The sequence below is a fragment of the Lontra canadensis genome, unplaced genomic scaffold (assembly GCF_010015895.1).
Source record: "Lontra canadensis isolate GAN:19392208 unplaced genomic scaffold, GSC_riverotter_1.0 scaffold33, whole genome shotgun sequence".
NCBI classification, from domain to species: Eukaryota; Metazoa; Chordata; class Mammalia; order Carnivora; family Mustelidae; genus Lontra; species Lontra canadensis.
Genome location: NW_022631027.1, coordinates 15273089 through 15287280, shown reverse-complemented (window position 1 = coordinate 15287280; position 14192 = coordinate 15273089). Strand labels below are relative to the sequence as shown.

At 37.4% G+C, this 14192-nt stretch overlaps 1 pseudogene; it reads right to left on the bottom strand.

Annotated features, from left to right (window-relative positions):
• Positions 1 to 7579: 7579 nt before the first annotated feature.
• On the bottom strand, positions 7580 to 11122 carry LOC116873461 (annotated as a pseudogene).
• Between the last annotated feature and the right edge of the window lie 3070 nt (positions 11123 to 14192).

The window sequence follows — 14192 nt, the reverse complement described above, 5'->3', positions numbered from 1 at the left end:
AATCATAAATAAGGGGCATATGTGTTCTTTTGGTATTAAAAACCTAGTGGGGATATAGTAGAAGCTCATTTTTAAACAGCTTATTTAGTATGGGTCCAACATCACATTATATTCACTATTCTTTTATGTAGATAGATTCCTTACAGATATTGAAGTTCAGAGATTGGATTTAAATCTATGTCATAATCCTTTATAAATAAAAATAATATTGTATAATTATCAAAAACTATTAGTTAAAACCTAAGAGAGTTTTTAAGTGTTTTTAAATTCAATTTATTTATTTATTTTTTTAAAGATTTTATTTATTTATTTGAAACAGAGAGAGAGAGATGACAAGTATGCAGAGAGGCAGGCATAGAGAGAGAGAGGAGAAAGCAGGCTCCCCGCTGAGCAGAGAGCCCGATGCGGGCCTCGATCCCAGGACCCTGAGATCATGACCTGAGCCGAAGGCAGAGGCTTAACCCACTGAGCCTCCCAGGTGCCCTTAAATTCAATTTAATTAGTGTATGCTGTATTATTAGTTTCCGAGGTAGAATTCAGTGATCCCTCAGTTGCATACAATACCCAGCGCTCATTACATCAAATGTCCTCCTTAATGCTTATCACCCAGTTACCCCATTCCCCAACCCATATCCCTTCTAGCAACACCCAATTTGTTCCCTAGAGATAAGAGTTTCTTATAGTCTGCCTCCCTCTCTGTTTTTGTCTTATTTTATTTTTACTTCTCTTCCCCTATGTTCGTCTGTTTTGTTCCTTAAATTCCACATGAGTGAAATCATATAGTATTTGTCTTTCTCTGACTGACTTAACATAATACTCTAGCTCCATCCATGTCATTGTAAATGGCAAAATTTCATTCCTTTTGATGGCTGAGTAATAGTCCATTGTATAGATTTAAATGATTCCATCCAATGGAGCTCCTTTATCAGAAAACTTAACTTGGCTCAGTCAGTTAAGCATCCAACTCTTGATTTCAGTTCAGGCCATGGTGCCAGGTTCATGAGATAAAGCCCCACATTGGACTCCCCACTCAGCAGTGAGTCTACTTCTCTCCCTCTCCCTCTGCCCCCTCCTGCCACTTGTGGGTCCTCTCTGTCTCTGAATCTCTCAAATAAATAAATAAATTTTATTAAAAAAAAAAAAAAGAACACTATCAACCCCAAAAGAGTGACAATGTAGGTCCATTTAGTTAAAGAGCTAGGACTAGATCACAAAATTTTTTTTTTTTAAAGATTTTATTTATTTATTTGACAGAGAGAGATCACAAGTAGACAGAGAGGCAGGCAGAGAGAGAGAGGGAAGCAGGCTCCCTGCTGAGCAGAGAGCCCGATGGGGGACTTGATCCCAGGACGCTGAGATCATGACCTGAGCCGAAGGCAGCGGCTTAATCCACTGAGCCACCCAGGCGCCCTAGATCACAAAATTCTGATTCTTAATCTAATTTTCTTCATTCTTTATTCATCAAATACTGTCATAAAGATTTTCAGAATAATTATCTAAGTGTACCAGGGATGTTATTATTAAGCTATTTTAACAGGTAAGAAATATGACAATTAAAACAATTGTGATTTTATTGGAGTTGCACAGAAAACCTTACCTCAGAAAATCCTGAGACATTCTTTAACTTAAAAAAAATTAATATATATACATTATTTTGTGAAGCTTCCTTTTTAAATTTTAAATATTTTATTTATTTGACAGAGAGAGAGATCACAAGTAGAGAGAGAGAGAGGAGGAAGCAGGCTCCCTGCCTAGCAGAGAGCCTGATGTGGGACTCGATCCCAGGACCCTGAGATCATGACCTGAGCTGAAGGCAGAGGCTTAACCCACTGAGCCAACAAGGCAGCCCCATCCTTTTTTTTTTTTTTTTTAAGATTTTATTTATTTGATAGAGACACAGCAAGAGAGCAAACACAAGCAGGGGGAGTGGGAGAGAAACTTTTCCTTACCACCTTAGATTTAATTTAGTAACTGGGGGCTTGTGAATTAAACTAATAAAAGACAAATTAACAGAAGAAAAGGCACTTACTTTTTATTAATATGTATGTGCATGGGAGTTCACAGAAAAGAAATGACACTCAAAGAAGCAATTAGATTTGGGGGCTTATATACCTTTTAAACGAAGGGAAGGAGGTTTGGGTTTCAAGGGATAATAATATGTGGCAAAGTAACTAAAATGTATATGAAGGAACTGATGGAAGATAGGATCTACTTTAGTAAGGGCTGCTTACACAACTTGATCTTGGTATCAACTCCTCATCTAAGATGATAAGAGTCCCTTTCTCTCTCTCTGATACAGGCTCTCCTCAAAGGAACATTTATGCCCAACTTTTGGGCATAGAAGAGAAGGTGGAAAATTCTTCTTACATCCGTGAATTCTCAATTACATTCAGATCAAAATAAAACTCATGCCAAATGACATATTAAGGGATTTGGAGGTGCTTCACAGTTATCAGAGACCCAAATCCCTTCCATATATCTGCTCTGAATTTCCACTACAAAGTCATGCCATGATCCAAGATGGCTGTCAGAGCATCAGTCAGATCTGTTACAGGCTACAGGAAGAAGGGGAGGGGGCAAATGGCACACTCCAGCTAGCTATATCCCTTTAGAAGAAGCAGGACTTGAAATTCCACCCAACAATTTCTATTCATATCTGAAAAAGAAGTTAACCGTGTGGCTATGTACACATAGATGGAAAGGACGTTAGAAAAGCAGTCTTTTACCTGGGTGTTTTCCTACTCTGCGTGAATATGAGGATCATTTTACTAAAAAGAAAGGAAGATAAGCAGTTCTGCTGCATAATTTCTATTTGCTCTTCCAATCTACTTCACATGATCATCTGCTCTGTTTTTTTCCACCCCAGGAGGCTAACTAACACAAATTGCCTCATCAGAACACCTTACCCTCTGTCTGCCAGTTAGAGTTAGCCAATAGGACAAACAAGAAAGCTGAAGGACAGGAGTAGTCAGTGTTATGGATATTTAGTCTCCATGCTTCGTTCCTGCCAGCCTGCAGTTCTTGGGCAGCTACACCCACCTTCTTGAGACCATAACTTCTACAAGGGAACCTTTTTCTATAGTTAACAGTTGCACTTGGAACTAGAGGTGGGGATATTTCTTTGATTTGTTAGTCTGGAAGTACTCTACCATTCCTTTCTCTGCCCACACATCTATGAATAGATCTGTGGTTTGCTCAGGAGCCACAACAAGTATCAGAGACTGAATGGCTTGACCAACAGAAATCTATTTCCCTCACAGTTCCAAAGGCTAGAACTGTGAGATCAGGGTGTTGGCAGGATTTCTGTATTCTGATGTCTTTCTCTTTGGTTTGTAGATGGGCATCTTCTCCCTGTATCTTCACATGGTCTTCCCTCTCTACCCATCAATGGCCATATTCCCTCTTCCTATAAGGACACCAGTCATATTGGACAGGGGCCCACTCTTATGACATCATGTTAACTTTATTACCTCTTTAAAGACCCAATTTCTAAATACAGACACATTCTGAGGTACTTGAGGCTTTAAAAAGAATTTCTGGACAGACAGAGGTACATAATAGCAGCCCATAACAAGTCACTTTAATAACATTTCTTCAGTTATTCCCTAAGAGTCCATTTGTCCTTGCTGGGAGGCTCACAATCTCTGTCTTAGTCTCCATAGCACTTATGTCAGTGTTTCTCAAACTTTAATGTACATGCACATTACTTGGATGTCCTTGAAAAAAAAGCATTTGGATTCAGTAAGGAGGAGGAGTATTGCTATCCTGCCTGCTTCCAAATGATGTCATCATAATGCACCATATCCTGAGTTGCAGAGCTCTCTCCCTCTCTCAATATTTTAAAAAAAAATTTAAATTGAAAAATTTTTAGAAAAATTCTTTAAATTTCCCAGTTGCTGGGAATTTATTTTTTCCCCAAATTTCCCAGTTGCTTGCATGAATAATCATTCTACTCAGCTGGTCCTGTCTCACATGGACTTACTGAGGCTAAATGAAGTTCTGTTCTGTTTTCTTTTCTTCTTAGGTTCTCACTAAACATCTTGACACAAGGACTCATACATCTTCACTTAATAGAACAATGTGGTTTAACTTACTGGAAGTGTGACTTCTGGTTTTCAGTGTAGTTCAATATAACATAGATAATGTTTATTGTAACTTGTTTATAAATGTCTCCCCAGAGTAACATGTTAATGAACTTTCACTTTAATTCCTCAAAGTTGTTTGAGCTAAAATGCATTCTAAGTGGCATTATAAAATAAAGATTAAACATAAAATAAAACATTATAAAATCTTTATAAATTAAATACATTGACATTTCCTGGGTTCTTCTTTTATAATAGCTCATTAGCACAAAAATAAAATTATTTTAATTTGGACTTAGTAATTACTATCAGTCACTCCTCTCAGAGTTAAGCATTACTGGTTTTCTCAGGAAGTTTACATTTTTAATCCTAAATAATAATGTGGAAGAGGGATGCTGCTGCCAGTGTTACATTATATGCATAATGGCAGGTAACCATTACCTTAAAACTAATAAATATTAACATGCTAATTGAATAAATGGATGAATAAATAAGGGACTAATTGGTGGAATAAGTGAACATGATATATTTACCAAGTATCTAAAAATAAAGGTGAAGAAGAATTGGTGAGACATCTAGTTGCATTGACAAATGTATTAAGAGTCTACTGGGGAGTTTATATTTGATAGTGTAGGAAATGAGGTCATTAAAGTTTTTGGTTTTAGACTCATACTTTCTGATGGGGCCTCTTTCCTCAAGTCACATGAGCTTATACTGCAAATATGGACAATAAAACAGTAGAAATAGAGTAAATCTAGCTTCAGCTAAACCAGCGGGAAGCCTGAACTGCAGCCCTATACTTCCTTGAAAGAAGTCCATGTACGCATGCTCATGAGAGTCAGCAGCAGAACATCTGTCAATCCCCTCCATTATCTGTTTACTTAGACTCCCAAGAGCAACTGCTGCTACTTGTCACAAGCTTGATACGTTCCAGATCAACATCGTCCCAAATTTGTACTGTCACCATTTTGAAGTGAAGGAAGAGCACCATTACCAAACAAGTCAGAGATGCCTTAGGTTCCCAGTGAATGCAGGTACTTACGATGTAAGAAAAGCCAGAGGGAAAAAAGAAGAAGCAGCAGGTAAAATCACTATTTGAATATACACTGCCACATTCTTCACACCAGCCAGAAGTAAGTCACAAATTACATTACCCAAAAGAAATGAAGCAAAATCAGCTATATTAATCAGATTATATTCAGCTATAAAACTTGCCCATTTAGTCTATATGGGACTATTTCTCAGAGACCTGAAAACTACTGAGAAAAACCTGCCCCTGCGAGTTTCCCTGAATATAGTACCATGGAATGTGGTGAATAGCGTTTTTGTCTGTTCCACAGACATTATTCAAGGAATAAGTATTGATTTATATAATTGATTCGCCAAAACACTTAGAATAACTATAACATACTTGTTATAGTTCTTCAGTGTAGGCTAGATAGATATTGTCATGGTTGTATAACACTAATTTAAAAAAGGAATAATACATCTAGATTTTAAATCTTTAATGATCTGACTTATCTAAAGTTTAAAATTTAGAAGATCTAGAGGAATAGATGTGTAGTATTTCTTTCAGTAAAATGTATCTAGTATCTCTTTACGGTGGGCTGAGGATATGGTTTCACATTTGCTGAAAATTTCCCGAATCACTGGTCTTAGGTGAAAAAAATGTATTGGAAAAACAAAGTAGTAGAGTTCTCCAATTGTGGTAACAAAGATCCATCCTGTCAGTTTTGGATTTATTTTATGATGACATTACTTGCATACCACTGTAATTCAGGGCTCACGTACTGTGAAAGAAAACATTTTAAATACTGAAGGTGAATACAAATATCAATGGGCTATAACTATAGCTCAAAATAAGGCAAAAATTTAATACACATAATGAACAATTTGAACATCTAAACTCAAAAGTTTATTTCAAAATAGGTTGCATGAAGTCTATAAAATTATTATATACACAATTAAGAATTGTACTCACTCCTCTAAGTAGTTTATTTTCAAAGAGAGAAAGTGAGCCCTGCCACTCCAGGAAATAGTTTTCTAATAATTTCAGTAACCCGAAAGGAAGCCATTAATGCAACAAATAATAGATGGTCAATTGCTCTACAGAATTAAGTTTAAACAGCCTATGAAAAACACTTGAATTCTTGCACATTTCAATAATACAATTAGGAAGAGAAACATCCTTCAATTCACTTTTACGTGTAATGTCCTGATACTTGCCCATGTGTTCAGTTACTTTTTTAAGAACTTAAATATTTCTATGTTCCACTAGAAAGTTCAGAGAGCCCTAGGGTATTTATGAATGAAAATATCTGAAGTCAGAGCACTGAGGTAGCTTTAAGAAGATGTAAACATTACTTACTAACAATTTCTCTTAAGAAATGTAGATCTTTTTATTTACAAACTAATATTGGTTAAGAAAATGGACAATGTCTAATGTGGGACACATGCTCTAAAACAATCCTACTGATGTCCATTTAATTAATTTTGGTATTCAAATGTAAAGCTGATTTCGTAACTACTTCTTATCACTAGCGAATTATGCTCTAAAGGTTAGAGCACAAAGCTATTCCTAGTACTTACTGGAAAAGGCACTAAATCATAGTGAAACAATTATAACAGGTGGTATGCAAGTAATGTATTCATAAAATAAATCCAAAGAAAAATCCGTTTACAAATGAATATGAAATTACAGAAATCAGTGACATTATGAGAAAGTTAATAAGAAAAATTAAGGCCTTTCTTAAAAAAAAAGGATTATATTGAAGTAAAATAACTGAAATGTCATTAAGAACTCTCATTTTAAGTGTTTGCCTTCATGGGGTGAGACTGTCTTTAGTTGAATACCAGGCCCTCTCAAAAGAAAATAAGAAGATAAGTATACTCCCAGAGCCTAGTTATACAATTTTAATGAATCAGTTACAAAGAATTTTGAAATCTATCCTTTGCTTGAAAAAAAAAAAAAAGGATCAATATTCTTTACGAAAAAAACAAAAGTTGTTGTTTCTAAGAGACATTTTTTATTTCAGATTTTTTTTATTTATTCAAATTTATTTAACAGGAGTGACTGAAATTAAAAAATGTAATTGAGTCTCACCATCATGGAAATGGCTTTGAGAGAAAACTGATCAGATGGATATTACTGCTTCCCATTTTGAACCAGTAAAGAGTTGCCACTGATAAATAGCCAATAGTCTGTCAAAAATACTCTAGGTATGGGAGTGCTTGGGTGGCTCAGTGGGTTAAGCCTCTGCCTTCGGCTCAGGTCATGATCTCAGTGTCCTGCGATCGAGCCCTGCATCGGGCTCTCTGCTCCACGGGGAGCCTGCTTCCCCCTCTCTCTCTGCCTGCCTCTCTGCCTACTTGTGATCTCCCTGTCAAATAAATAAATAAAAATCTTCAGAAAAAAATACCCTAGGTATGTTATATAATACAAGTCTGTTCACAGGGGAAAAAAATAGGAATTAACTTACCTGAACAAGTTGATTTCATCACAACAGAAGCACAAAAGAACCACCCATGCCTCTGGGGACATTGATTGCACCATGCACCCTTGAAAAAAGCTTTGGCTCCTTCATCTGGAGCAATCTTCCTCCAGAAGTCAAGTGTGCCTGTGTACATGATGTCAGTTCCTTTCCTCTTGGACTGCATCATCCTACTGACACAAGCAGTGTCAGATGGATAGGAAGTGAACACAGCAACTGCTGTGACAGATTGTGCGATCATCCATCTGATGAAGACGTGATTATTCTTGGGATCTGGAGGCATTCCCTTTGCAGTGTCATAGATTCCAAAGCAGGCAACTGGGTAGATGATAATATCTTATACAGACACATTAAAGCCTGGTGTAGGCCCTTCACCTTTGTGGATCTTAACCAGGCAGTCACTAAGGCCTCTGAATTTCTGCCCACACCAGCAGCTAGATGGGTTGGGCAAAATCAAGAGGATACACAAAAACACAAGAATGTGGCCCCAGTGGCACCACATAGTGCCAGATTCCCCGTAAAGTAGTGCCAAAACTGGGTTCTCTTATCCACACAACCCAGGAAGGGGTTGTACTTGTCCTTGAACGCAAAGTTGAGAGCCTGGGTGGGGAAGTATCTGATTACACACCGGAAGGACAAGACTCCCTGCTCCTTGGGGGATATGAAACATACAGTCTATAATGCCCTCCCTACTGCTTATCCATGGTGATTTGTCTCTGGCTTGCTGCACTTGCAGAAGCAGCTTCACCCACCTGACGGGCACTACCATGGTCTTGGAGATGGACATGGCCGCTCCACCTGCCAGGCAGTCTTATGGCAAATGAAGGATGCAGCACCATCTATCATGTTGAAAGGAAAGAGGAGGTGGGAGACTGTGGGGCTGCGGGAGGAACTGGCTGGGACTTTAGGAAGTATATTTTATTTATTTTTTAAAAAGATTTTTATTTATTTATTTGACAGACAGAGATCACAAGTAGGCAGAGAGGCAGGCAGAGAGAGAGGGGGAAGCAGGCTCCCCGCTGAGCAGAGAACCCGATGCAGGGCTCGATCCAGGACCCTGGGATCATGACCTGAGCTGAAGGCAGAGGCTTTAATCCACTGAGCCACCCAGGTGCCCCTAGGAACTATATTTTAATATTTAAGGAGTCATTGTCAACTCCTCAAAGCAAATTAATATGCTTTGTTAGCTTGCAATTTTTATAAAAAGCTTTTAAAAGCATTATTATCAAACAAATATTGACATAAAACAAACTGCACATATTCAAAACTCTAGAAACCTTCTTTAAAATTCTTTTTGATTATCTGTATAGACAGTCATATCTTTTGTTTTACTTCTCTTTTTCTTTTTTTGGTAATATTCTATTTACTTGACAGAGAGAGCACAAACAGGGGGAGCAGCAGGCCGAGGGAGAGGGAGAAACAGACTCTCTGCTGAGCAGGGAGCCTGATGCTGAGCTTCAGGCTCCTGTGGGCTGGATTCCAGAACCCTGAGATCATGCCCTGAGCCAAAGGCAGGTGCTAACCTGACTGAGCCACGCAGGTGCTCCACCTCTCCTCTTCTTTTAATCTATATGCCTTTTTCTTTCCCTTTTTCTTTTTGCCTTATTGCAAATCTTCCTCACTAGCATATCAACATAATGTTGAATATGAGTAGGGAAAGAAGACATCCTTGCCTTATTTCTGATCTTAAGCAGAAAGTAGTCTCATGTCAAATATGATGTGAGCTGTAGGATTTGTTGATGTTCTTTATTGGATTAAGGAAGTGTCCTTAGATACTTAGAAAAAATTCTAGTTTGTAGAATGTTTTTATCAGGAACAGATAACTGGTTTTGCCAAATGCTTTTTCCTTCATCTGTTGATAAAAAAAAATTTTTTTTCTTATTTAGTTAGTCTGTTAACATGGTAAAATACTTTCTTTTTTTTTTTTTTTTTTTTTTGGAATTGAGCAAGCCTTGCATTCCTGGGATGAGCCTCACTTGGCTGTGATGTGGGGCTGGGTTTGTTGTTTGGGGTATCCTCAGTGGGTCAAACACTACAAATAACTCTAATATCTTTTGTTTGTCTTTCCACTTAGTTTTGAGTTTCCCTTTGCACTTCTCCCTAGAAAAAGCCCATGTCTTGCAGTTCTCTCAGGTGTCATCCACTATTAGTTTTACTAGATGCATGTTAGCTTGTTGGTAGGCAGTTGAATGCAGTGTTTGACGCTCTGATAAGCCTCAGTCTTAAGCAGACACTATGAGTCTTGATCCCATCCGTGTGCCCTTTGTAAGTAGATTGTCTCTTCTCCAGATGCAAACCTAGGGCTAGCACAGTCCCTAGAGATCCTTCTCCAAGTAAGAATTTTTTTTTTTTTTTAATTCCTTGCTTTCCTCCTTAACTGCTGTGCTTTTCCACTAGTACCATTAGTTTACAGTTTTGAGACCCTAATTCATACCTACAGATTAAGGATTTTGTTCCTTAGATGGGATGGGGGGCACGCTTGAGATTGGAATGGGTGGCAGTCAACAATTCCCACCTTGAGATGCAATGAATTTCCTCCTCTGTATCTGGTCTACAAATTGGCTATTTTCTTACCTGCAAAATCCCCTGCAGAAAAAAAAAAAAAAAAAAGAAAAGAAAAAAAATCTTTTATTTTATGAAGGAGATAGAGGGATGGGTCTGGCTGGAGTTTTGGCAGTAGTTATCATTCTGCAACTCCAGAAAGACCCATGAAGGAGGTTTTCTTGTTTGTTTTTTTTTTTTTTTGGTTTGTTTTTTTGCATTATTCAGATTTCTTCCTGACATTCCCTGAGTACTTCATGGTGTTCCTAGAGAAAACACTCTGCAGAAGGGACACAGCTATCCTATGTCTGTGGCCCTCAAGGACTTTATAATCTCACACTTAACCTACTCAGGCTTTTGCAACTAATTAAAAATGTCTACCTTAATATTTTCACCGACTTATATGGTATTTGGTGGCATCTAATCCAGGTAAACAAATGGCTGTGTCCTGTTTCTCCCTCCCTGAGCTTCTTTTTCTCCAGATATGGGGTGAGTTCTTTTCCTTCTCACTCTAGTTCTCTCTTGAGTTCAAAAAAAAAATCTCATTTGCAATCTGTTCAACTTTTTTCTCTTGTTCTAAGGGTGATAATGCTATGCTAGGTCTCTGTATGTCTGAGCTAAACCCACAAGTCTGTGTAATGAAATTTGATTACTAAATTTACAAATGATGTTTTTCTGAGATATCTAATTTACTGTCTGCATTCATATACTGTCCAAAGAGTTTGAAGTAATAGAGAATAAAATTTTTGTGTGTGTGTGTGTGTGGTTTTTTTTTTTTTTTGTATTCCTAGACCTTAGAGAAGTGGCTAGGAAAATCCAACAAACATTTACTGAATAAATGTCTTATGAATAAATTAAGATAAATATATCTTGATTTTGTTATTTAGAAAGTTATTTCTCACTTGCCTACATATCAAATTTACCTAAATAGGCAAATATATTGTTACTATTGTTGGCAGTATATTGTTATTCCCTAACATACCATGATCAATTACCTTCCTTTTCCATTTTGAAAAAGCACCCTTAAGTTCAATGCAATAGTGGTATAAATGTTAAAATTATGTAATTTTCTTAACTATAACACTTGAGTTACATATTTAACCTAATTTAATTTAAAATAAATTGCATCAGCAAGCAACAGAAAATACCACAGCATTATTTTTCTACTTTGATATCCTGATCTTATTTTGGATCTGGAGTCTTATGGAGATGGTTTGAGTACATACATACTCCATACACAATTTGTAATCTGAACGACTTGCTAAAGTGCACAAATTTGGAAATTAACAGAAAATTTGATGAGCCAGGAGAATGGTCCTTAACTATCCCTCTGTAGTTGAAAGTTAAATAGAAATAATCCTTCTCCAGCTCACATGAATGCTTCCTTCAGATTTACTCCTGTTATTTGAAAAGTAAGCTCAATTGCATTACATAATTTCTGAGGTGAATATACAAAAAATAGTAAAAAATAAACAGGTTTGTCCAGTAAAGGTGACTAATAATAAAGTAAAATGTAAAGTCTAATATCACATTAAAACTTTTGAAGAATTGCATTAGACCAATTATCAAATTACCCCTATTATATTTTCAATTATGTATAGTATGTATGCCCTAGATAAATTCAAGAAATGCATAAGAATACAAAAGATAAGTTAAAAGAGTCACTCATTAACATCAGCATAGAACAATTTCTTTTGTCTGAGTGGAAAACATTTAAACATGACCATATCAGTATACAAAAAAGATTTAGAAGATAAAATTTGAAAATATTGGTGAGAGAAGAGATCATTACTGGAACAAGTGCCCCAAGACAACAAGAAGAGGTATGATACACATTTTAGGCTTTGTAATTAGACTCAGATGGGAGGGAGACCACTACTTTTTCACTAAATTAGGATGAAGAGAGGAGGAGGAAAGAAAGTGAAGGAGGGAAGTTGGAAGATTGGTTAGCTATAGATGACAATCACTTTTTAGGAGATGACAGAGAGAAAGACAGCGTCCCTACCGTGATTTTCCTGTGAAATAGGAGCCAAGGTCATCTAAGGTCAGAAGGTGTAATAGGAAGTTGGCAGTTGAATCTGGTCTAGGAGAATAGCAAGAAGGAGAAAAAGACATAAGAAATGGTTGACTTGCCTCATGTAGGAAGGAATGTAAGCAGCACTGAAGGAGTGGTGGAAAGATTAGGAACTGTCAGATTGTAATAGTTTTGTAAAAATTAAAATGTTCACTAATCAGAGTGCAAAAAAGAACTCAGGTTATTGGTTTGAATTGAGTGGGATTCAACTGGCTTGAGTTAGAAGGGAACCACTAGAAAGACAGTGGTAATAAAGGTAATAAAGGCAAAATAGTATTCCCAAATGCAAGGCAAAACCTGTGTTGATACTTCTAATATAAGCTACAAAAATAAATAGGCTAATATTCTGGTTGCCTTTTGTTGTGTAACAAACCATCTAAAATCGAGTGGTATAAAACAATAATTTTATCATGTTTGCAAATTCTGTGAGTCAGGGATGTAGATGGGGCAGGAGAAGGTAGAAATTCTTTGACTCATGTCTGAAGCTTCTGTTGGGAAGACTGGAACATCAGGGGGGTGCAGTGAACATCACTCTTTTGCTCTGTGTAGTGTCCGGGCATCTTTACATAGGCTTTCTGTGGGACTTCTCCAGCATAGCATTCTCAGTCTAGAGAGACTTTTTTCATGGAGCTCCAAGAGTGAGTGTTCCCATAAAGAAAGCAGAGGCTGCATGGTCACTTACAACCTCATTTAGGACATCACACAGTGTCATTTCAAAAATACTCTATTGACTGAAGCAGTCACAAGCCCACCTAGATACAAGGGGAATGGAACTTAAGCACACTGCTCAGTGAGGGGCATCGAACAATAGTCATATTTTAAAGCTGTCCCAGCTGGACAAATATTGTTACTACTTAATAAAATACCTAGTATGTGCCAGGCCCTGTTGTGAGCATTTTTCATATATTAATTTATCTAATCCTCCCAACACCTTACGAGGCTAATATTATCATGACCCCCAAATTGCTGTGTGGAGTTTAGGTAATTTATCCATAATCACTGATGGGGAAGCAGCCATTGCATGACCTGTTGCCCTTCTCTGGACTAGCTCACTCAGTGCCGTGGGTCTGGAACCTTCCCCAATAAGGAAGCCAGGTCCTAAGCTAGTGTTGGCTAGATTCTTATTATTAGGAGAAAACATTCTGTTCTTGATACTCAGTGAAATTCCTCGTATTTCTTAAGACTGTCATATGTCACCTGGCCAGTGACACCAGTATATCTGTCCCTAGATGGAAAGGAACAGAGTCTTCCCCTGCAGCATGAGAGGGGCAGGTGCATTGGGAAAGACCTAGTAGTCATGGCAGATCAGCGCACACTGACAAACACTGATCTTAATCTGTGTTGTGTCTCTTCCTTCCCCTGTCTGTGAGTAAAATGTTTCAACCAGTATTTTGTGTATTTAGTCCTCCTCAGTGCTCTGAACAAGTAGAAGATGAAGTGGGCCAGTCTGCAAGCTCCTATTTGTGGTGGCTGGCAGTGTTAAGATCCCTGCTGTCTCCATGAGGTGGGAATCCTCACCTGAGATTGGTAGCTGGATATTCACGCTTGACAATCACATAATCAGCGACATCTCCAGGATTAACCTAGCCAGACAGGCTGGTCTTAGAGTTTTGGGCCTGAATCATTGTAATATGTTTCCTTTAAAACAGACAGAAAATAATAATAATAATTTGAAAATAAGTCCTCATACAGTCATATATCTCAATAGAACAGGTGGTCTTTTCTTGATCTAAACACCTCTTGAAGTGATTTTCTCAGAAGCCCTTATTGGTTCTCTATGAACAATTCTTGTTCACTAAGTTGCTAGACAGAAACTATAGCTCCATGATGTACATAATGTTATAGATAAATAATAAAACGATAGCATTTCTAAATGAAATAAAATGTGGTCATAAGCCAATCTGTGTATTTGTCTAGCTAAAACTTTTACATCAATTAATACTTGAAATTAAATATGAAAGCTATGGGCCAGTAATCTGAATGAGAAAGAGAGCAGACTATGAA